At 34.8% G+C, this 23,847-nt stretch overlaps 1 protein-coding gene across 4 annotated transcripts in view; it reads left to right on the top strand.

Annotated features, from left to right (window-relative positions):
* LOC129749003 (zinc finger protein 454-like) overlaps window positions 1-23,847 on the top strand; it is a 57,494-nt gene that overhangs the window by 11,234 nt on the left and 22,413 nt on the right. The window contains exon 1 of one of the 4 annotated variants that reach the window (XM_055743824.1): window positions 404-521. The exons of 2 other annotated variants lie outside the window; for them this stretch is intronic. The gene's annotated coding sequence lies outside the window, so the exon portion shown is untranslated. Of the gene's footprint in view, window positions 1-403; window positions 522-6,486; window positions 6,611-23,847 lie in introns of those variants that run through there. One more of the 4 variants, XM_055743822.1, reaches the window with a different exon arrangement.

Here is a 23,847-nt window from a genome sequence, read left to right as displayed (position 1 = left end):
TTTTAAAATCCCAAAAGAAACTACAAAACAAACATCTCATAATTCTGAATTCAAATCCTCTTAGCTCTGATTTTTTTTTTCGTGAGTTTTTAAATATTTTTTCATCAAAAATATTTTCAACTACCATGCTCTGATTTATAAGTTACAAGTTCAAAATACACACGACGTCGAAGTCGCCGTCAAAGTCAGAACGACGACGTCCAAGTCCAACACAGTCTTGATCTAACAATCATGGTATTCATTCAGAGTTGATCGCTTTGCCGTTTAAGTTCGTTGCTCGGGCATCGCGCGCGTTAGTCGTTTCGAACTTGGCACGTTTTATTTTTGAAAAAAAAAACAAAAAACATAAAACATAAATATAGATCTCCTTCTGTGGTGAGGTTTAGAAGAAGTTGGTTTACATTATCGTTTCTTGAGCCTGGCATCCTGACTAGAAAACCTATACCTACACGAGCAAATGTGGTACGTTGAAAGCTGTCCGCGTGTTCTGCATCTGGGTTTCTGGATTGAGAGGATCCTGCGTGAGTGAATTCACATTCTTGAGTAGCACATACAAATGTAGAGATACAGTACCTAAAATAAACCAAACGATCTGGAAACACATGTGGCTTCTTTCCTTCGCCCCGTTTGTTCCCGGAATTGAGCAATTGAATCAAATCAACTGCGGTTCTTCATTTGACGATGCTGTGTACCTACTTGCATCTAACCACGATATACATAGGCCTACCTACATACAAGATAAAGTGGTGCAAATGTGATGATCCAGAACCACGAGCAGCGTTCAGAGCGACGACGTTGCGTCGCGTCGCGCGATCAGGCGCAAGCAAGCAGGGGGTCAATCGTTCTGTTTTAAATTGATTCTGAACACACGCTGCCGCGCGCTTCACTCCACACACTAACATCACTGCACGCTGTTATCACTGCTAAATGTTTGATTATTTTGTACAGTTATCTCGCGATTATGAATTCTTTTACAACGGAGGTAGGGTTGATTTGTTTGTTATATTTCGAAATATTTAGAAGCTATAGGCATATTCATTTCAACTTGATTTCTCAGCCTCAGCTCGTAATCGGAATCTCTTACAGTAGTCAAATATTCTCGATGTCTGGTCAAATGTAGCAAAACAGCCATATATAACTAAACAATCTTTTCTAAACAATAATTAAACATTCTCATAATTTTTTTGAAATGATTCTAACATGTCACTCGTTTTTTATATATAATCGTCATAATGCAAAATTTGCGGGGCAGTATTTAACACTCAATTTTATTTAATTTCCAAATTTAGAAAATATTAGCTTACCTGGTGTGCTTTGCTACAGCTTTAAAAAAATAAATTTGTGAATTTTTTTGTCAGTTCTACCATGTTTGTCTTTCTATTCAATTTCTTATTTATAATTTGTACCATAATTTACGTGTACTATTTTCTTGAAATTTCCTATTATTAATGGTTCTTATTTATTTTAGGACCACCCTAGCGGAGAATAAATAGGCAACCCTAGTGCAAAATTCATTCTTAGATGCCTTTCAAACATTTATAAGGGTTACATTAGCTTTGGAGCGTTTTGTGATTTATTTGAAAAGCCAATTCTAAAATATTCCTTAGAAAACTACCGGTTTTTCGAAAAAGCCTCAAAAAGTCGTTTCACGCCAAATTTTTTTTAGGAAACCATTTTATCTAAACGATTGCGACATTTCTTAGTCATTTGACATCGAAAGCAAAATTTTATTTTTTTCAATTTCTATTGGTCCTTCTTTTGGTGATTTCTGAAGGGCACGAAATCGTATTTTTGAGCTCTTTATGGTACCCTTAAGTCAAGTCCGATTGAGCTGAAATTTTGCACAGGTCAGTTTTTTAGGCCTTCAAAATGTATATGGTTGGTTTTTGAAATTCGATGACGAAATTTTTCCCATACATCCATTCAGGGGCGGTCCTAGAGTCGGCTCTTGGGGGGGGGTGATTTTCCAATTTTCAAAAATCAGTCAATATAAAGGAACGTTAATACCTGGTGAAAAAAACTATCATTTGAGTGAGCGGAAGGAGAAGGGAGAGGTTGCGGGGGGAGGGGGGGTGGTATGGCTAAAACAACCAGCGAATCTATAATAACCACTACGGAAAAATGATGATATTTTTTTTTAATTTGTAGGTATATCTGGTATTTTAGAATTGTCACTTTAAGAGCTCTTTTAAAAATTTCTCGTTATAAATGAAATTTTTCCAATGAAAATAATACACACGTTGTTGAGAGATGACACGTAGAAAATATATTCAAGTTATTTTAATTTTTTTTTCCTGAGCTTCTAAATGTTAGCGATCTGGTATTTTATAATTTATCGGAAGTATTTTACTTTTCATCGATAAGTCCGATAAACAAATTAACAAACATAACTAACGAGCATTGAATTCTTCATTGGGGTATTTTACTGAATCGTGATTTGGAAATTTAGTATTATAATTTTCAAATTTGGAAACACAATATATAAAATCAAGACTTTAAATATAAACTAAGTAGAAAAAAACGATTATCAAAATCAGTTTCTAAATTCTGGAACCGAATTTTATTTGATTTGCTCTTGAATTTAAAGTTTTCATTCAAAATTTTCAATTTTAATTGTATAACAACAAATAAATTATAAAGAAAAGTTATATATCTTTGTTCACCTTCACATAATTACCAATTTTTTAAACAATTTTGAATTATAAAGCAAATTATTAAATGAAGGATTAATTCTGATTGTTAATATTCTTCTTTAACAGTCTCAATAATTATCAATTGAAATAGCCAAGCTTTCAGATTAAGAATATCAAACCTTAAGCTAAATTTTAAATTAAATTTTCAATATTATTGTGTAGATGAGCTGAAAGGAGTATCGGTGACATAATTGGTGTAGATCTTGAAAGTGAGTGTTGGTTAAAAATCACTAAAAGATCTTCTGACTGTTTTGCATGATAGAATGCCTTGTTGCCGAAAAAATAGTGGAATGACAAGGAGATACTTTTAATTCACAAGGGAAAAATTAAAACCGTGGCAAACTGATTTTGAAAGCTTTTTGCGTCTCAAACTCGATTTTTTTGTCTGTTTTTCTCTTCTAATTTTCTGGCATTGAGTAATTTTAAAACTTAGCAGTTCAGAGTGAAATCGATCAATGATAATTGATGAAGAAACTAACCTGAACAACAAAAAATATGTTAAATCTTTACATTATCCTTTATTCATTCAATGATGCAGGTAAGACGGAAAAATGCTAAAAAGTAACAAATTCCCGGAAAAAAAAATCCAGATTTCGTCTAGATAATCTTCGTATTTTACAAATTGATTACTTCTATAATTTTTTCTCATGGTAAATTACTTACAGTCTTTATGAAAATTGATCATTAAGTTAATTTCTTTTTTCTAAATTTTTTTGATATTTTACACTTTTGCTGAAAAGTGCACAAATTTCTCCAATGACCCTTATATTTTCAAAATTTATACAGGAAAAAGAAGCTGATAAAATAATTAAAATTTGCATTTAGAGCTCCTAAATAAGTTGAAATCAGTTTTCAAATTCTTTGCACATCGGAAAATGTAAATTTAGTTTTCTTGTATTATAGTTTTGAATGCAGATTTTGGGTTTTAGAGATGAATTTGAATCTCTATCTCCAACACCAATTCCTGAAACAGCTGATATAAATACTTATTTGTTCCTTTTTGGCACTAAAAACTCATAGGAAACGCAAAAGTCATAAAACGTAATCTCTTTCTTCGATTGGTTGTTGCTGAAATCTCTTAAGAAGATTTTTTTTTAATTTAAACTCTTACTATGAATATTTTATATTCGATTTCTGTTTGGCAGTACTTGTATTTTTTTCATAGTCATCCATAATATGATTGTTGAAGTGATACATTTCAAACAGAATTAAATAAAATCAGATCTAAAATTTAAATTTTTGTTTTTGAATTTCATAATATAGGTTATTAATTTTAAGTTTATAATTCATATTTGAATGGTGGATTAATTGAAGGTGAAAAATTCTCGCGAAAGAGAACCTTTACTGTGATTCAGAACCAGCGGTGTTTAAACTCGCCTCGGAAAGAATCATTCGGCTGATTTTTTCCGAGTTTAACTTGTTGTGTGCAGATTGATTTTATCTTCGTTCCAATCATGACGTGATTGCACACAAAACAAAGAGAACAGTTCCGAGTTGATGTTTTCCCCTCCTCGCAGGAATAAAATCACACCAATGAAACAACAGAACGAAGCTTACCGTACACGAATGCTCACGAGCGATCGTTGCCCGACGGACCGAGTTAACATTCCTCGCACCCTTCTCTCGCTCGTTTCCCGTTCCCTTGTATCTATCACTTTTAGCCACGCCCCCATGCGTTGTCCGATTGATGTGTTCGGCTGCCGAACGAAAACGATTTTTTCTTTAATTCGCTGAACTGTTCGTTTGCTTCGCTGATGTTTCTCCCCCGATTGCTGTTTACTCCTGCCGAGTTTACCCGAAGCTTACTTCCTGATGCTTTCCGAGTTGAACTTTAGATAGCATCATTGCAGATTGAGTTTAACGAAATAAAATCGTTCTGCAAAGAAGGTCAAAGTGCGAGTATGTAGACTCGCGATTTTAACATCTCTGTTCAGAACCTGATTTTTTATTTTGCAATTGAAGGCAAAAAATGTATGATGAAAGCAAAACAAATATTTCAAGTATTTTAGTGTTATAACCATTTTCACCCCCCTATATGACTTTTCCAAATTTTTCTTTTCATTAAATTTGAAAAAAAATCAAGAATTCAGAAGCTCTGAATTTGAAGCAAATACTAAAATTTGATGCGATTTGCTCGTGTTGATTGAGGCATATGAGAGAAATTAATGACAATTTAAAAAAAAGTTGTCCCTGCATTTTATTAATAGCAAATTCCAAATCAACACTCAACAACAAACTTTTTTTGAGTAACTTATCAACAAAAGTTATTTGGTATAATTCAGTCCAGGGAATCCTAAGTTACAGCTGCTTGAGTTTGGTTGACCGACTTTTTTCAATATTGAGCCTTTCAAGTGATAAATTAACTTTTTTGTTGAATAAACACCCCCACGGAGTGGAAAAATTTTAAATTTGGAAGGCACATCTACTAAGAAAAGTTCCAACTTTTTATAAAAATTAGAGCTTTTGCGGGTATTTTGTAACGGATTTTTGCCGCTTGGGGGGGGGGTGATCACCCCGATCACCCCCCCCCCCATAGGACCGCGCCTGCATCCATTGCCCTTTAGTGCACACTAAGCGAAACAAAAGTAGCACCACTCTGTTTTTTATTTGTTAATCAATAAATGATTGACTGTCAATACTGATGTTATTAAATCGTTTGGTACATCTTTGTACCTGAAAATAATCACATTTTCGTAGATGACGGAAAGAATTAAAGAAACATAAGCTATCAAAGAACGAAAGAACATAAGCCGTAAATATCATGAATTTTTCGAAAAAGATACAACGGCTCACCGGCAGGACTTGAACCTGAAATCTCCGCTTCAGTACAACGGCGCGTTAGCCAATTTCACCACGGTGAACGTGATGAAACCGGCGAACCCGAGCAATCGAGCTTTAGAAAACCAAATGGTTTATTCTTCGAAGTACTCAGCACCAACCCTAAATATTAACAAAACTTCAGCTCCACCCATGAATCAATATCATCATCAATTGTGCATTTAAATTAAACTTTTAGAAACGTTGTTATGGACTAACAGCAGATCACAGACTTTTGAAAATCTTGTGCTTCATTTTCGATTGTCGGAAGTCGTTAGCTTGGACTTCCGAATTCAAATTTAGAACTGGCGCGATAATAACACCATAACACCATCAAAAAACATTACGCCTAAAGGCTGCTACACAATACCGCGCCAAACGTCGCCTCGTGTTAGCTGTCAACGCGGTCGTTGAGTAATAAAACGCTGACATGACGCACTCTTCAATTTTTGCATCACAATACACCGTCAAGGCTTTCAAGAAATATTGAGAAAAAATTCGGGGTGCAAAACTCCAACTCAAAATGTTTAATTCAATTTATTTTTATTTTTGGAAAATGAGAACAAAAATCATGCTAGTATAATCAATTAATTTGGACATCAGGAAAATGTTGGAACGGAGTGATTTTATCAACAAAATTCATCCATAACTATGGGATGTCTGTATCGCAACACAAAAAAATCAACTGTAGCAATTCGCCAACATACAGTTGAACAATAACGAACGATTTTGATTGTGACGTACTGGATGTGCCTAAGTGTTAGTATGATTATTACCATGTGCTGCCATCGTCGGAAGCTCCAACATTTGTAACGGAATGTCTTGATCGGTTGTTTTATTTTTTGTTTTGGTTTTCAAACTAAACCTATGTGCCTACTGAATGACATCGTTTGTCGGTTTTCTGGAGTGTCTTCGGTTTGTCGCCTAGCAGTCAGTAGTAAAACTGGTGTAGTAGAACTTTTGCCCTAGCTTCAGTATCTGCTCAGTGTACCTATTCGTTTATTTGCTAGACCTTATTTTCGCCAATTAAATTGTTATCAGAACAGGGCTAGTCAACTTTGCGGTGTGTCTTTCGTTCGTTCGCTTGGTCGTTCAATCAAGTAAGTACTAACGAGCTGTTTTACGATAGATAAGGTTGTCACTGAAATGTCCCGGTAGCATTCTTTACAGACATAAGAATGAGGTTTCTTATTTCTTTTTTTTTTTTTCAGAAATTGAAGATTAAATTTAAGAGATTTAAAGAAGTTGTTGATTGATTTAAGTGTGAAAATTTTAGTGGACTAATGGTATGTTGACAACTTTGAGGCGGCTAAACAAGAATGTGAACAAAAAATGGCACGCTTTTATTCGCGCCATCATCAATAACAAGTACGTGACTAAAGAACCGACACAGATCTACATAGCACAACATGTACTAGTCGAGCAAGTGAGCTAGCTTATACATCAAATAGTTATGAATGAGTTAATTCTTACCAGCGAATAACAACCTGCCTCGGGGTGATCGGGTTCGCTTCATTAGTGCATTCAAATTTCTTATCTAGTTAGCTAGCAGACGCCTTCTGGAGGCTTTTAGGAATACCTATAGTGTTCTGATTCGATGGCTTCCGTTTGCCACCATCGTAGTAGGCGTTGTATAACTACTAACGTGTAGGCCGTTATCAAAGTAGGTTATTGATGGCACTTTAATTGAGTCACCCCCTCGGTTAGGTTACAACGATTAAGATGGAGCGCAGAAAAGACAAGCTGATTGTCTCTGTCGAGTGTGACAGAATAACTAACTATAGCATGTGTAGATTTTTTTTCGAAGGGGTTTTATAACTCCTAAATTTTAATTTTGACGAAAAACGTAAAAAAGCTTATTCCAGAAGTACCTACTACTACCTTTTTGAAAAACAAAACAATAAGAAAATTGAGATATTTTGAAACATTCGAAGTGACAAAAATGACAAGAACGAAAAACATGACAAAAATGACAAACGTGATAGTTATGACAAAAATTACTAAAATATCAAAAGAAAGAAATGGCAAATAGGTATAATATACATGGTAATTCCCTAGGTTTGACGTAAATAAGTTTATTTAGCAACCTCAAAACATTAGGAGCTGAAATTTGGAATGGGTGCTCATTAGGGCCAGGAATGATGGAAAATGTTTTGAAATTTTCGGATGACTCATTTCGAAGGGGGTCGTCCATACAATGGAAATGCGTTTTAACGATATGTACGTTATAATACGTTGAACTGGGATGGAAATTTCCATATTGGTGGATTCCAGGAATCAAATTTGAATCAGGGAGTTAACTGTTAACTTTTTTTGCAATTTTCTCGTGATTATGAAACAAATTAAATTGATATTATAATTTTGTACATGTGAGTTTTGAGAGACAGAAATTGATTTCAAGTATCCAATTTCATATTGTAAAATTTTTTCGCGATATCATCGTGATTATGCATCGGATTAAGATGAAAACTTGGGGTTTTTTTTAGGGACAGGCAATTGGTTTCAGCAATAAAATTTAGCGTCACGAGTCGGAGATCATCAAGAGATTTCATTAATAATCATTAATAATAAGTTTTCACCGATTTTGAAATGGTTATTCGAAAAAAACATCGCACAAATTATTGTGAGATATGGAGTTGTACATATTTATAAAAAGTTTCTGCAGTAATGTCTTGATTTTACAATCGATCGAGACAAAAACACCCCCATTGGTGTTTCATTGAAGTGTCAAACCCTTTCTCACTTCGAATTTAAAGTTGAAGGACAAAAAAGGGTTGTCTGTAATATTGTTGAATGTTCACTTTTCAAACGAAAACTCATCTGCACGTATTAATGGATGAAAGCGAATCGAAATTAAAACATTTGTAATTTCTTTTATTTTTGACTTTTTGTTATTTTTGATTTTAATTTTTTTTTGCTTATTACATGTTCTAACCAGCATTCTTTCATTTTGTTATTTTTGTAATTCTTAAAATCTTATGATTTTTAATTTTTGTCTTTTTTTTGTAATTTTTATCAAATCTGTCATTTTTTGCATCATTAATTTGCTTTCATGGCGACCGTTAAAAAATGTTATTCACTAACCGCTAATCACTAATCGCACTTCCACAGTCATTTTTTTTTGTGATGGTCCCTTAGTCCCATTTCAGTCCTTCCTCCACCCCATACGCTTCTTTAGAAGTGGGAGGGACATAGGGGAAGAGGGGGCATAATGCCCACGTTAAGAAGAAAGCCTTTTTTTAGAACACATTTGAAAAGATTAACTTTAATTTTCGATTGTGTTTGGAAGTTTGGTTTATTTTTTGTCTGAATCTGATTGTTAGAATAACTGGAAGGTCAAAAAAGGCCACAAATTTAACGAAGTTTGAAGAGAAGGTAGAAAATTGGATTTCAGATTCAGTAGGGGCATAATGCGCATATGTGTGTACCCAATCGCGCCGTTCAACGTTTAATAAGTGTTTATTGATACAAGTGCCTCCGAAAGTGTTTTCCAGGTAAAAATACTTCTATTCTACTTCACAGATGGAAAAATGTATTGCTACGCGCAGTGCTGCCAGATATACTGAAATTCTTGTGAATAGTTAAATAAATCTATATTAAATTTAGGAATTTTAAATATATTCTTTTATATTCAAGTAATGTTTTCCAATACAACTTATAAATATCTTTAAAATGGTTGTGATGAAACTGCATATAAATTTAATCAAATATGAAACATGCTTGAAGATAAACGGACATGGCGCGTTTTGCCCCACCTAGACATGTTTATTAAAAATCGTTCAAAATAACATAAAAAATAATTGAATAAGGAAATTTTTCGTTTTGTGATGATTTTCAGGACCAATGTTCATCATTGTAACAGATGTCAGGTAATTTTTTTTGGCGATAGATGCCGTAATTCCTTACGAAAGTGAAGGCACAAATAACAAGCAATATGGCTTGAAAAGTATTTTTGGTTTTTTGCAGGGATTTATCGCATATTTGATACTAGTTTTTGTACAAAAGGTTTCTACTGTTAATTAGAAGGGAATAGCGTACCGAATTCTTAAAATAAGTGTATATCTAGCTAGATATCGCAGTGGGGCGTTTTGCCCACACTGGGCATTATACCCCCAGTTCCCCTATTATCCTAAGGATAATTTTATTTTACTTTAAATTTCCCTTTTCTGTACGACTTATTTAGTCTTACTCCCGCGTATGTCCATCACCGTACAATTTAACATCTGATCCTTCGTCAGATTCCATCACTTTCATCGTATGATCCTTGTCAGGATTGGTCATATTTTCAAACAGTCCGTTTGTTGAAAGTGTTTATGTTCACAATATCTTTGATGCTCGATGGTAGGTTGTTGAACCTTTCCAATCCATTGTAGAAAAGATAGCGTTTGCTCATCTCTTTTCTAATATTCGGCAGTCTGAATATAATCTGAAATAATGTAGCGCAATAATCGAAGTGTGGCATGATCACGGATTTAACATAATTTACTTTTGACCAGAAAGTCATATAGCGACTAATTCGGCAAAATATCCCATATTTTATGTCAATTTTCTTGATTGTTTAGTCAATATGTGCTATGAAATTTGGATTCTCGTCAACTTGTCAACTTCTTTCGATGGCACAACCATCAATCAGCAATTCTGGGCAGACTATTATTTGACGATTACCAATAACCATCCAGCTGGTTTTATTAAGATTCAGACAATTTTTTATGTTTTAAAAACTCAGAAATATTTTTCAAATCGGCATTTGCTTCTTGGATAACGAGCTCTAAGTTATCACCTCTCCAGTAGGAGACTGAATCATCCGCAAATAATTTAAGAGAACCATAACGTAGACAGTGTTTCATGTCATTGATGTACAATATGAATAATATGGGACTCAGAACACTTCCTTGGGGGACTCCTAGATTATTTTCTCTATATCGTGAATATGATGACCCATATTTTGTTCTTTGCATTCTATTATTCAAGTAGTCTTTGAACCAGTTAAGTACCGTTCCGTTGATACCTATTCTTTTCAAAACGTTCACCAACTTTAAACGATCAATCGTTTCAAAAGCTCTCCCGAAATCCAGAAACACGGCAACTGTGTAACTACCGTTTTCAATATTGGCCTTCCAATTTCGAAGTATCAAGTTCACTGCAGACTCCGTTGAATGCTGCTTTCTGAATCCAGATTGCTCGTTAATCAATATTCCTTCTGACTTAATAAAATGTAGAAATTGTTTTTTAGCTGCTAACTCCAGCACCTTTTCTTGTATTTCCAACATGTTTATCGGACGATATAATTTAGCATCTCGTGCTTTTTTCTCTTTTTCAATTGGAACAAAAGCCGAATGCTTCCATGTAGAAGGTATTATTCCTAATCGTAGACTCGTATTTATAATTTGTGTCAGCTGATTAGCTAGTACCGGTAGAGAATCCTTAAAAACTTTCAAAGAGACGTTGTCGACTTATGTCTGAGTTCCAAAGAATAATAAAAGAAGGTTATTATTCTTTTTTTCTATGTTCATGCTTTTAGTATTTTAGCATTGAAATATTAAAATAATCAAAAACATGAAATGGTTGGGCCTACCATGGAGCAGAGAACGCAGAGGCATCAGGAAAATTGGCAATATCGTTCGAAAAATGCTAAGAAATATGCTGAAGAAACCATGCGTTATGTGAAGCAACTACACAAATCACTAGGACATAGCTTCAGCAGCTGGAAATGGTTTATTTTGTACACAGAAATCACAAAACCAAGAGATGCATTTTCAAGAATTGGATGCAATGGATAAAATGATTTTGAAATTCTAGGCTTTATTTTTTGAACTGTTTATGATTCCTGAGTACAATCATTTATGATCATCTACCAAGGATAAAGCGCCTTTACTTGCTCTTGAAAATAAAAAAGAGGAAAATATTCTTAGAACATAAAACTTTTTAAGGTCTGTTTAGATCTCGGAAAGCTCTCAAAAATTTAAACCCCGATATTCCCATAAGATTCCCATAGTTCTCCACCATCAAAAAAAGTTCAGTATTTAATACAAGAATAAAAGAAGCATCTCACTGCACGAGATACAATTATTAAGGGACTTATCTTTGAGTAACTCGACTCCATTAGGTGTTGATAATGAAGACGAAAAGCTTCATTTCTCCAGAGAAACTCGCAAGCGTGTTAGCAGTTTTGCGAAGCTGCATCTGCATCTCACTCTAACTAAAGGGTGTCCACGATGAAATTGCCACACACAAAATTGGTTCGCAAAATTCGAGTTTCCGTCCGATTGCCATCAAATTTTCAGAGATTGAAAAATAATTATTAAACTTCATTTTACCATTTTACTCGTATTTTATTTACAGTCCATACGCAAATGCCCGTACCTTGGCCTTAACCCCGGCCATAAGATTCTGCCCAACCTGTGAATCAACCGTTTTTTGCATGTAAATCCATATTTTCTTTAGTTCCTCGACTGTCTGAACTACCTTAGATCGTTTAAGAAGGTGCTGCTTCATAATCGCCCAGTACTTCTCGATGGGGCGGAGCTCCAGAGTGTTGGGAGGGTTGAACATTTTCGGCACGAAATTCACCTTATTGTCCGCATACCACTCCAGCACGTCCTTGGAGTAGTGGTATGAGGCCAAATCCGGCCAGAAGATTTTTGGGAAAATTTGGAACAACTTTTGAGTGCGGACATGCTCCGGAACGCTGAACTTATCCTTGCCCGTGAAAAAAAGGTTGCCGGGGATCTGTTTGAAGTCGGCCTTCACATAAGTTTCGTCATCCATTATGCAGCATTCAATTTTCGTCAGCATATGTAGGTACAACGTCCTGACATGAGTTTTGTTCTGCTTCTCGTCATGATTACGGGCCTTTTGTGCCTTGAACGTTCGAAGCCCAGCCTTAGTTTTGGCCTTCTGGATGGTGGCTTAGGTGCAGCTTTTAGCCACATGGTGTTGTACGGAACACTTTTTCCTTCACTGCTGGACTTCCGATCGGTGGTCAATCGTTCCTCCAACCGCTTAATCACTCGCGACACCGTGGAATTCGCGATTCCCAACGTTTTAGCGATGGAACGATGCGAGAAATCCTTGTTATCGTGATGAATGCGCAAGATTTTATCAGGCACGAGCTGTTCTTTCGACTCCGCTTCCGCGAGTTTTGATCACAGGACTTTAAAACTTGCTGGATGTAAACAATGCACTATGAACTAAATCCATCCAAATTTTCATTAAATTCTACCCAACGTTTCAAAAGTTGGAACAATTTCATAGTGTGGCAATTTCATCGTGGACACTCTTTAATACATGTACAATCTTGACCCAAACATTTTTTTTCTTTTCCAGATAACTCAATAAGCCCATAGAAAAAAAAATATCATAGCAAGCTAAGAACAGACAACGTTTGTTACCGACAAACATGCGTTTTGAGCTTTAGAGCCCTTCTTAATTTATTTGAATATTCATTTTAATTATCAATATCAATTTGTAAAAAGCACCTTTTTCATCAGCAACACTGATTTGAAATGCCAGTCAGCGTACACTTTTCCTGGGAAATCGAATTTTTATTTCGAATCGAATCGAATCTGCATTTCACACATTCCACCGTGACGTGAAATCGCTTTTCCGGACTTTTCTGCACTGTTATCATTCTAGAAGTCAACCAATTTACTTGAAAATGAAAAAAATTGTAGCTAACGGTCGCAAATTGAATTTTCTTCAAAATAAATATAATTTGGTCAATTCAAACTTTAAGTTGTTTTTGTTGTGATCGATTACATTTGTGACGTGAATTCACGCTAGAATTGACCATTTTTGACTTCAGTACATACAACTTTGATTTTCTGTTCTGTCTGTGGAAATAGAGTATCGGTGTCTTCGAATGAGTTGTAGAGAAAATAATTACCCACAATTTGATGTACGCTTTAGCTGTAGCTTTTTGATTGAACAACAACGAACGAAGTTATGCTTATTTGAAGTTGTGACGTGAATTCACTCAGTTCAAACAGAACAGGGTAGTTGACTGAATTCACGTCACGAATTATAAAGTTATACTGTGGTTATACTGAACCATTCTTTGGAGTCTTCAAATTTTATGTACACTTTCAAAAACGATATTTTGTTGTTCCGACTTTTACAATCATAAATTTTCAGTATCTGCACCTAACTTTCTCCTTATTTTGATTGGCACTTGAATAGCAACATATTGAGGGATCATATGTTATAATTATTCCTGTCTTTATATAAAGATTCACTTAAAAAAATTTTTTTTTTCAATCTTTTTGTATTTTTATTTGAAAATAATGAACTTATTAAAAAAAATCAACTGAATTATACTCGACTTGTAAAAATCCGACCATCTGGAGGGCCAAAACAGCTTTCAGAGCACATCTATATATATATATATAAAAATGAATTTCTGTCTGTCTGTCTGTCTTTCTGTCTGTCTGTCTGTTCCCTATAGACTCGAAAACTACTGAACCGATTTGCGTGAAACTTAGCGTATAAGGGTATTGGAGGCCGGGGAAGGTTCCTATAATAGTTTGAGACCCCTCCCTATTCCTGAAAGGGGGGAGGGGGTCTTTCATTTAAAAGTAATAAGTCTTCATAACTCGAGAACCCATCAAGCAAATCAAACCAAACTTGGCATGGGAGGGAAGTTGGTTACGAGGAATGTTTCTAAAAATATTTGGTACCCCTTCCTCCTTCGAGTGGGGAGATAGAAAGGGGGGAGGGGGCTTACCTTACAATTTTGTACAGAACTGGAGAACTAATCAAGCTAATGAAACCAAATTTGGCATGGGAGGGTAGTGGAATACGAGAAATGGTTCTATGATTATTTCAGACCCCTCCCTCCTTCCAGTGGAGATACAGGAAGAAGGGAGGGGGGCTTCCATAACTTTTTTATTGCATAACTTGAAAACTATCCGAGCAAATAAAACCAAATTTGGCTTGGAAGGGTGTTAGGGTACGACAAATATTTCTATGAATATTTGGTACCCCTCCCTCTTTCCAGTGAGGAAATAGAAAGTGGGGAGGAAGCTTCTTTACAATTTTCAGCATAACTGGAAAACTAATCAAGCAATTGGTGTGGGAAGGTATTTGATTACGAGAAATGTGTCTATGGTAGTTTGAGAACCCTTCGTTCTTACAGTCGGAAAATCTAAAGAGTGGAGAGTGCTCCCATACAATTTGTTTTATCACACGGGAACTTACCCAGTAAATGGAACGAAATTTGACTTGCGAGGCAATTTGAGCACAAAGAATGTTTTTGTGAATCTTTGGTACTACTACCTCTTTCCAGTGGGGTGATTGAGAGGGGTCCTCTATATTTTTTCGCATAACTCGAGAACTAATCGTGTGAATGGAAACAACTTTGGCATGGGAAAGCATTTGGATACGTAAAATGGTTATTTCCTTTTTTGAGACTTCTTTCTCTTTCAATTGGGGATACAGTTACGGAAGACGGGAGTACACATACGATTGTTTTGCATAAATCAAGAACTTATCTAACAAATTGAACCAAATATTGACTTGGGAACAATCATACATTCGAGAAAATGAAACAGCACAGCATAGCATAGTATAGAAGTGTATTTAAATACACGGAATGTTTGATCTTGAGCCCCACCAGAATATAGATTGGAAGAGGGGCTCCGATACAAATTTTATAGCATAACTTGACAACTAATAAAGCAAATGAAACTAAATTTGGCATGAGAAGGTATTCGAGCACAAGAAATGTTTTTCCGGTGGTTAACACCCCTCCCTCCATTCAGTGGAACGATAAAAAGTGGGAAGAGGGTCACTCATACATTTTTTAAAAAATATTTCGATAACTAATCGAGAAAATGGATCCAAATTTGCATGGGAGCATATTGTGTAAGGGCAATGTTACTTCGATGGTTTTAGGCCCCCTCATCTTATAGTGGAAAGAGGGTCATCCATTGTTTGAATATTTCGAGATCTTATAGCGAAGGGAGCCATATATAACATGGGATCGTATTTGTATACAAGAAGTGTTTTTCTGATGTTACGAGAACAAATGGGTGAAAAAAATGTCCCTTGCCGTTATTTTGATTCAAAAAGTGTTCTATGAAAGTTTGAGACCCACTCCGTATTAAAAATAGACAGCGAAGATCTATATAAAAACAAAATATTTTGGCATAAGTTATAAACTTATGAAGCAAAGAGATCCAGAGTCATAAAAAGGATTAAAACACGGATTAAGAAAAAATGGTTTAGTTTTTAAAATAAAAAAGTTGCAATTTTATTTCGATGAAACATTTCAATAATTTTAAATTGAATTAAAAATTTTGTGCAAAAAAATGACCATTTATATAGCTAGGAACCACAAATCTCGATAAATTTTGGAGGGTGTAGCAAAGCACACCGGGTCAGCTAGTTTTTCATATAAAATTTAACAAAAATTCATATTTTGTGTCGTGAATTCACTCATTCGCGCTGTTGTAACTCAGCTAGATTCCAAACGATGCCTATAAATTGTAGAGTTTTAAAATCGTCTTGTCATTTTTAAAGAAAATCTCATTTTTTATTAAAAAAAGTCAGAGTTTTCTCGTAAAATTAAAAACTTCCCTTTTTTGTGACGTGAATTCACTCATTAGCGACTGTTTTTGTTCGCTTTTCAAATCAACTACATTGGATATAAAGAAATTCTTTTTTCTACAAAACGAAGCCGTGTTTTTTGGCTTCTGAACATACTAAAAATATTTCCAAAAAAAAATCATCCATATATTAAAATTCACGATTTTGTAAAAGTTGTCAAAAACACCACGTTTTTCAACAAAAAAACTGATTTTCAAAATCATCTAAAACATGTGTAAAAAAACTTTTTTCTCTTTTTTCCGTTGGTTTTGTGTGATTTGAATTATCAAAATTATAGACAATTTTGAAATTTTTTGATACGCGAACGGATAAAAATCACTTTTGAGCGGTACAAGCGCGTGGAATGTGTCATTTGTCTTTCGATTAGGAATTCAAACGTTAAAACCACATTCTTTTCAATTTGAAATTTTTCTATTCTTCACTTGGTTTGAACATAATTCTGCGAGAACACATCTATGGGCTCCGAATTTCAGATGATCAGGTATTTTTCACAAAGAAAATTTCTTCAAAACCGAGGACTACGCAGTGAATTTGAAATAAACTTTTTCTGCTAATAGTTCTGCGACCAGACGAAAATCATTCGAATACACTGGATCTCACTTCAACGACAAATTAATACCTAAATTTTATTTTTTCCCAAAAACTTGAACTTTTGTGTATGGGGATCGACTGAATATAATGTTATTCTTATGGGTATTCCGGCTTGCAGGCTTTTTAAAGCAAAAACGATTTTTGTTATTATGAATCCAACGATTCAATCTTCTTCAGGGACTGAAAATGTATTTTTATAAAGTACTTTGCCGATTACAAATATATGAAATTTATCTTAAAAGTTTCGTTAAGCTTAAACACCAAAAATTTGTACCAGCTAAAAAAAAACACGACCGTTTCGACCAAGGCTTGCTTAGCTCCCCTTGCAACCGTCAAAACATGCTACATATTCAAAGAATAGAAACTTTGAAATGAAATAAGCGCCAACAACTTTGCTTCTTCAGCGGAAAGGATGCAATCTTTTTACTGTCGTTCCTCGAAACCAAGATCGAGCCCAGGCTCGATCCAGATGTGAAATTTGTGAGTCCTTCTTCTTCAACTTCATTGCTATTGACAGGACCGATCGACTAGAAACCCATAACATCGGTTGATCGGCTTCGAAGCGTGTGCCCGGCAAGCTGATGAATGATGACTCACCAACCTCCGCTCCATACTTATTTATGAATCGTTTCGCTTTGCGTGTTATGTTTTCTTTTCTCTGTGACTATGCTGCTCCCGTCTGCTTTTATGCTTTTGGCGCTATGCTCTCAACGAAAGCATTCATTCTAGTTATGCAGCTCCAGAAATCCCTCATCAGCTGGTCCTCCGTATTGATGGTGAGGGTCGAGGGTTTGTCGCACAGATGTTTCGCAGATTGTTTTGATACTCTGGCTGTGCCTGTGTATTATGTATTTATGTTGGGATTTTTATACATAAGCATCAATCTAACGGAAGGAAACTTGAGGAAGATAGCGAGAGGTTCTGTGAAGGAGGGGGAATCTCAGTTAGAACATAATTATAAAATCAAGCATCCTCCTTGTTTCCTAGGAGACATCCTCCGATCAAGAAACGAACTCGAGCAGTTCTTTTTTCGGTTTAATTTTTGGTTTCTATAATCTTTAAGTTAAAATTTAAATTTTAAATTCAGAATTTACAATTCTGATGTTTGGCGTCGAAGTTCAAAATTCAAATTCAAATTCATTAGGTTAGTCTTTAGAACGATCGTTCAATTCCCGACTGAGTGTTTATTTATGTGATCCGAAGCAAGTAAAAAAATGCCTGCATAAGCATAACTCACCCGAGGTTTTTTTTGCTCTGATCGCAGCAAATGACTGGTCCCTTATATTAAACAAAATTGAAGAAGACGCGATAAAAAAAGCATTTAGCCACATCGCTTTTCTTTGGACGGGTTTTGTGTATTGAGTTGAGTCAAATGAGTTTGGTTGCTCCAGAAGGGGAATTTATGAAATGATTTCTACGAGTGCACAAGTAAGAAGTCGTTTGATTGTTTGTCCATTCAACATCCATATGAGCGAGCATTAGGAGTATGGAACAGTTTTTAATGCACGGGCAGGGTAGGGTTTCCGGTCTAGAAGCTTGCAGTCATTCAGCGACATCATCGCTCGGTTTGGTGGATGTGGCCAATTTCGATCATCGAGACCGTTTTCTTATAAATATGTACACTACACATGTTATAATAAAATAATAATCGACGATGATCTCGTTCTCTTGACTTATTCTGGACACGGTTCATTGGCTTTGAACAAAAGAGCTCTTTCAGCATCATGACGTATGGCGGAATTGTTTAGCCACTACTTATTGAACTTATTGAGGCAGGAGTGCACTCAAGAATCGGCATTCGTTAAATTCGTTGAATGACTCATCGCAGCTTATCGAATGAAAGGTTTTCCGATTTTCGACACGTTGTGACTGGTTACTCATATCTTAAAAGTGTTAACCGGAAGGCTTTATCTTATCACCACTCCTAGCGATACAATCTGAAGTAATTTCGTTTCATAACAACAGGAAAACAGAATGAGTTGCGGAAAAATTCAAAAGGTTCATCGTCAAGAAAAAAAAACGGTTGAACAACTTCAGAAGGGCAGACAGGATTAGACTAAGTCGATTTTGGGTCGATTTTGGGGTGAATTTATCGAGCCCTGGAGTCTAACAAGCTTTGTTTTGGTTCAAAACTCATTCATGATTTTTTTGCAGAATTTTAAATTCAACTGAATGACACATTGTTGGTCCTGAAAACATGATATTTGATTCTGTTTGTTTCAAGAAAGATGTAGACCCATTACCATGATCCAGGATGACCAGCGGTTTGTCGTTATAAATTTTCTGGTTTAGATGAATACGTTCAAAATGGATTATGTACCTACCGTTTTTAATGTGGAAGTTTGTGTAATTTCATCTTATCAGTTAGAGTTCAAAAACTTTGCAAATTTTCAAAAATAACGGTGATGTTGGTTTAGTTTTTTTTTGTCTTGAGTAGAAAATAAACTACCATCATACTGATCGAAGTAGGCCTTGTAGTTGTAGGGGTCGGTTCAAACAGGTTTTTTTTTCTGTTTCGCGTTGTGCTGTGCTGCAATTTTTAAGGATTTGTCACTAGAGGTTTGAAAAGTGAATGAAGAGGAATTTTGAATCTGGAAGAAAAGAAAAACATCTTTATCGTATCCAGAAGAGCAAATGGGTGTGGTGAAATTGAAAAACGTGTGATGTGGAGTGAACAACTCCTATTCACAAATCAGGAAATTTACATGACGTGCTAATTATAGACCGATCTCAATACTTTGCTGTTTATCGAAGGTTTTCGAATCAATTATGTATGAAAGACTGTACAACGCCGCTAAACCGATAATATCAGAGTGTGTCAACACGGGTTTGTGCAGAAAAGGTCAACTGTTTCCAACTTGTTGTGCTATTCCAATACACTGCATTCGGCTATGAGCAAAAAACAACAAGTTGACACTATTTACGTAGACTTCTCTAAAGCATTTGACAAAGTATCGCACGAGTTCGCAATTAAAAAAAATCGCACGCTTTGGCTTCCCGTCGTGGTCCACATCGTGGCTGTATTCTTATCTAACGAAACGCCAAGCATTTGTGAACTTACGAGGAATCAGATCTCAGCCGTTCGACGTTCCATCCCGGCGTCCCTCAGGGAAGCCACTTGGGCCCACTCATTTTTAAACTCTTTGTGAACGACCATGCTCGGATACTCAAATCTTCGAAGTTGATGTGCGCGGACGATCTTAAAATATACCGAATTATTGGATAACTTGTGGACTGTGCTGCACTTCAAGCTGACATCTTGATACACTTGGATTGGTGCAGGTCATATGGGATGATAGCTAAACCGAATAAGTGTAAATGTATTACTTCCCATAAATCAAGAGAACACATACGCTTTGCTTACACTATGGATACAGAAGAAATGGAGAGAGTGACTTCTATAAAAGATTTAGGCGTAGTGTTTGATCACAAACTAACTTTTACGGAACACATAGCCGCCACCGTCGCAAAAGCTTTTGCCATCTCTGGTTTCATCCGGAGAAACACCGCTGATTTTGAAGATATTTACTGCCTCAAAGCGATTTTCTGTGCCTTGATTCGTAGTGTATTGGAGTATGCCGTAGTGTATGCCGTGTTAGTCTGGACGTCTTATCAGGAAGTACAAATCGAAAGAATTGAAAGCGTTCAAAAGAAGATTTTAAGATATGCACTACGACGATGCCCATGGAATGATGCCGTTAGACTACCACCGTACGAAGAACGATGCACTTTATTATCCCTCGAAACCCTTCGTTGCAGACGGACATACATTCAAAGAATGTTTGTCTTTGACCTGTTAATAAATAACATAGACTGCTCACAACTGGTACAAAATATCAACATTCACGCACCAACGAGACGACTTCGACAACAGAATTTTTTATGGATACCACTTAGACGCACCGGCACAAAACCACCCCTTGTATAATTGTTGACGTGTTTTTAACGAAGTGTCAAACGTTTTTAATTTTAACCAGTCCAAAGATGTTTTTAAAAATATTATTCGTAGTCTTAGAACATAAGTTGCGTTTAGTTTAAGACATGTCTGTATGGTGATTATCAAAGACATTAACATACATAAATAAATAAACAAAAAGCATAGAATCCGTAAGGAATAATTAAATAAGTTAATGTCGAGAGCCATATTGGATTTTTTTTAAAACGATTGTTTCGAAAATTTATATGAGAATAGCAGAAATAAAAAACACGTTTTAGAACAAAAATGATTTAAAATTTCTTTTGATTGTGTTGTAATGCCTCTATTTCATCATGTCATAAAGTTTTTTAGTTCTTCGAAGATTGCTTACGTTTTTTCTTATGTTTTTTTTAATGAATGCAATGTCATCTTGAACGTGCATCAAAACGTGCAAAAATGAAGAAAAATTCAGCTTTCAAAAGATCTAGCTGGTAGTTATTGGGTGTTCAACTCATTGTCATGATTTTATCCAACCGGTTTACTATATACCATTCTTATGTAGAAAGTTTAACATCAATAAATGATTGTTAACTCGGTTTACTAAAAAAAGCCAATAAAAGATTGCGGTTTTGTATAAAAATGTGTTTTTTTAATTACTTTATTGTAGTAAGGATCTTAAACTGCACTGATTTGAAAATTGTCGTGGAAGACTTGAACTAAATTTTAAAGTTTTTCAAATTTGAGTTGGGAAAATCCACAATTTTTTCGAACTTCGATGCATGGTCTATTTTATAAAAACCTAACTTTTTTTTTGTACCGATCTTAAAGAGCAAGATTTCAAGGTACTAATTTCTATCTTTGTTTTTTTGCCCAACAAAGCACAAATAATCAAAAAATTAAAAACAATTAGGTTTGTAACTATATGATTATTCATTTTTAAGTACTTTTACATTAAAAGATTTCGTATTAATTCGTAACTTTAGAAAATTAATTCTAAACCTAAAAGGTGAACTTAATTCGCTTTCATCGGTGGTTAAAACCTTTTAATTCGTTTTAAAGTCTGGTTGATCAAACTTAGTTGATTTGAGCGTTTAAAAAAAAATAGCTTATTCTGTCCTCATACTTAATTTAACCTTATAAACTTGGACCTTGAATTCCGAAGTTTGTATTGAAACCCTGATTCATACATGTCAATATTGATTTAGATTTCTTATTCTAAGTTAGAAATGTTGATTAAGTTTAATTGTTTAAACTTGTCTGTTATTGTGTTTTTTTTCATACCAATTCCGAAACCAGACTCCGATTCTTTTTTGTACGATTCATTTAACGAGAGATTAATCTGCAGTTTTCACCCTCGAGTAGACTATGTGTTTGAATTTTCTATTTCTCTTTTGTAAGTGCTCTAATGATAGTTTCAACAGGACGCACTTTAAAGTTGTCAAGGTGAATTTTTCTTTTTCGAGCAGCTTTAATTCAATCCAAAAGTGTTAAAATATATTATAAACAATATGCATCAGATGTAGATATGAATATATGAAGAATCGATTGGTATACTAACTCAAAATGGGTTATTTTGGCACTAACATCCCTTTTGAAATTTCAATTTTAACCATGATTTTGAATTAGTCTTGAACCTGACTTTATACCTTAATTTTTTCATCTGCATTTTTATCCGCCTTTTGAAAGAATGGTTATAGTCTAAATCCCTATTGATAAGTGTTTCGATAAAATTGAATCTGTATTCAGAGGAGGAGTAAGTCATGACTTTTAGGTGACGCACGCGTTTTTGTTTTCGTCCACCAAAAGTTATAATTTAATAAAAGTTGAACTAGGCATTTTAGAACTAAACAGTGGAAAATGTTTGAGTAAGTGACCGGCGGAAGTTCCTGCAGTGGTTTGTTCTTTGTTTCGGAATGCTGAAACAGGGTTGGGGGAGTGTAGAAGGAATATAAACGACATCCGGTCCGGACTTGTGGAAATGGTTTCTAGTCGAGAACAACGAAAACTTATTTGGTGAGATCCAACCCTTGTTACAATTTTCAAAAAGTTTAAATTGTATTTTTTCCTTATAACACAATGTAATGAGATTAGAGTAGAGATTTTAAAATTGTTTTCAAGGTATGTTAGTAATCCATATGAAGCGTGTGGTAGGTAACTCCACGTTTTATTCCTAACAGCAAACAAGTTTTTGATATTACATAAAAAAGAACAGATAACCTGAGTCGCAAATGGTATCTAATATTAGATTATTTTGATTTACATACAAGCTAATTGAATGAGTAAATCTTATTAGACAAATTCGAGCTCAAAAATTATGCGACAAGTTTTGATGAAATCGTAATCCGTTTTCATTTTACGTTATGATTTTGAACTTTTACTATTGTTTGATAACTGATCAATTTTTTTTGAGATGTGGATTGTTATTTAAAGCTTAGAATTAAAATTAAAGTTTCTTTTAAGATAAGGGAATTAAGTATAAAAAGGTTAAATCCATTTTTCAAAAAATCTAATCATAGGCTTGATACCCACTAATTTTATTTTTGTAAATTCATTATATTTCACTGTATTATAAATTTTCTAAATTTTCTGTTCAAGATTGTCCTAAGCGTAGAAAAAGTCTTCCCCTTCTGACTATCAAAATATGGAGCACTTTTTTAAGCAAACCGAATAAAATTTTAAAAAGGAATGCACTCACAACAACCAAATTCGAGCTCGATCACCTTGAAAAGAAAAATGAAGAACGCAAGTCCTTCCATTTTCCAGGATGCTTACATGTTTGGCTATATTGGTTAAAGAAGAAGAAGAAATTGAAACTTTATTCAGAATTTCAATATGACATATCAGCCGAAACCCAAGTTTCTATTAAGGTTTATCCCGCTTCGGGATAGTATTTTTGGGATTTCTCGCCGCCATTTTCCCGTTTTTTATCTCTTGTTTTTTTAAATCTTATTAGATTTTTTTCCAATTTCGTTTCTTGAAGCATTTTAGTTTACGAATATCATTATTCAAATCAAGTTTTTCGTACTGCTGTTCAATCGAGTTTCACATATGGTCGGGATTCGACCAGACCGAACTGAACGCCATCAGCATTTTTTCGAGACACTTAAACTTCATGTGCAAATATTTTCATCTAGAAACAAAATCTTTTATGTTAATGAGCTAGAATCAATAGTTTATAATTAAAGGAATTCATTTTAATCATTTGTATTCGGTTTCGCGATCTAG

The sequence above is a fragment of the Uranotaenia lowii genome, chromosome 2 (assembly GCF_029784155.1).
Source record: "Uranotaenia lowii strain MFRU-FL chromosome 2, ASM2978415v1, whole genome shotgun sequence".
Lineage (NCBI taxonomy): Eukaryota > Metazoa > Arthropoda > Insecta > Diptera > Culicidae > Uranotaenia > Uranotaenia lowii.
Note: the sequence above shows the minus strand (reverse complement) of the source record. Positions and strands in the feature narration are given on the sequence as shown.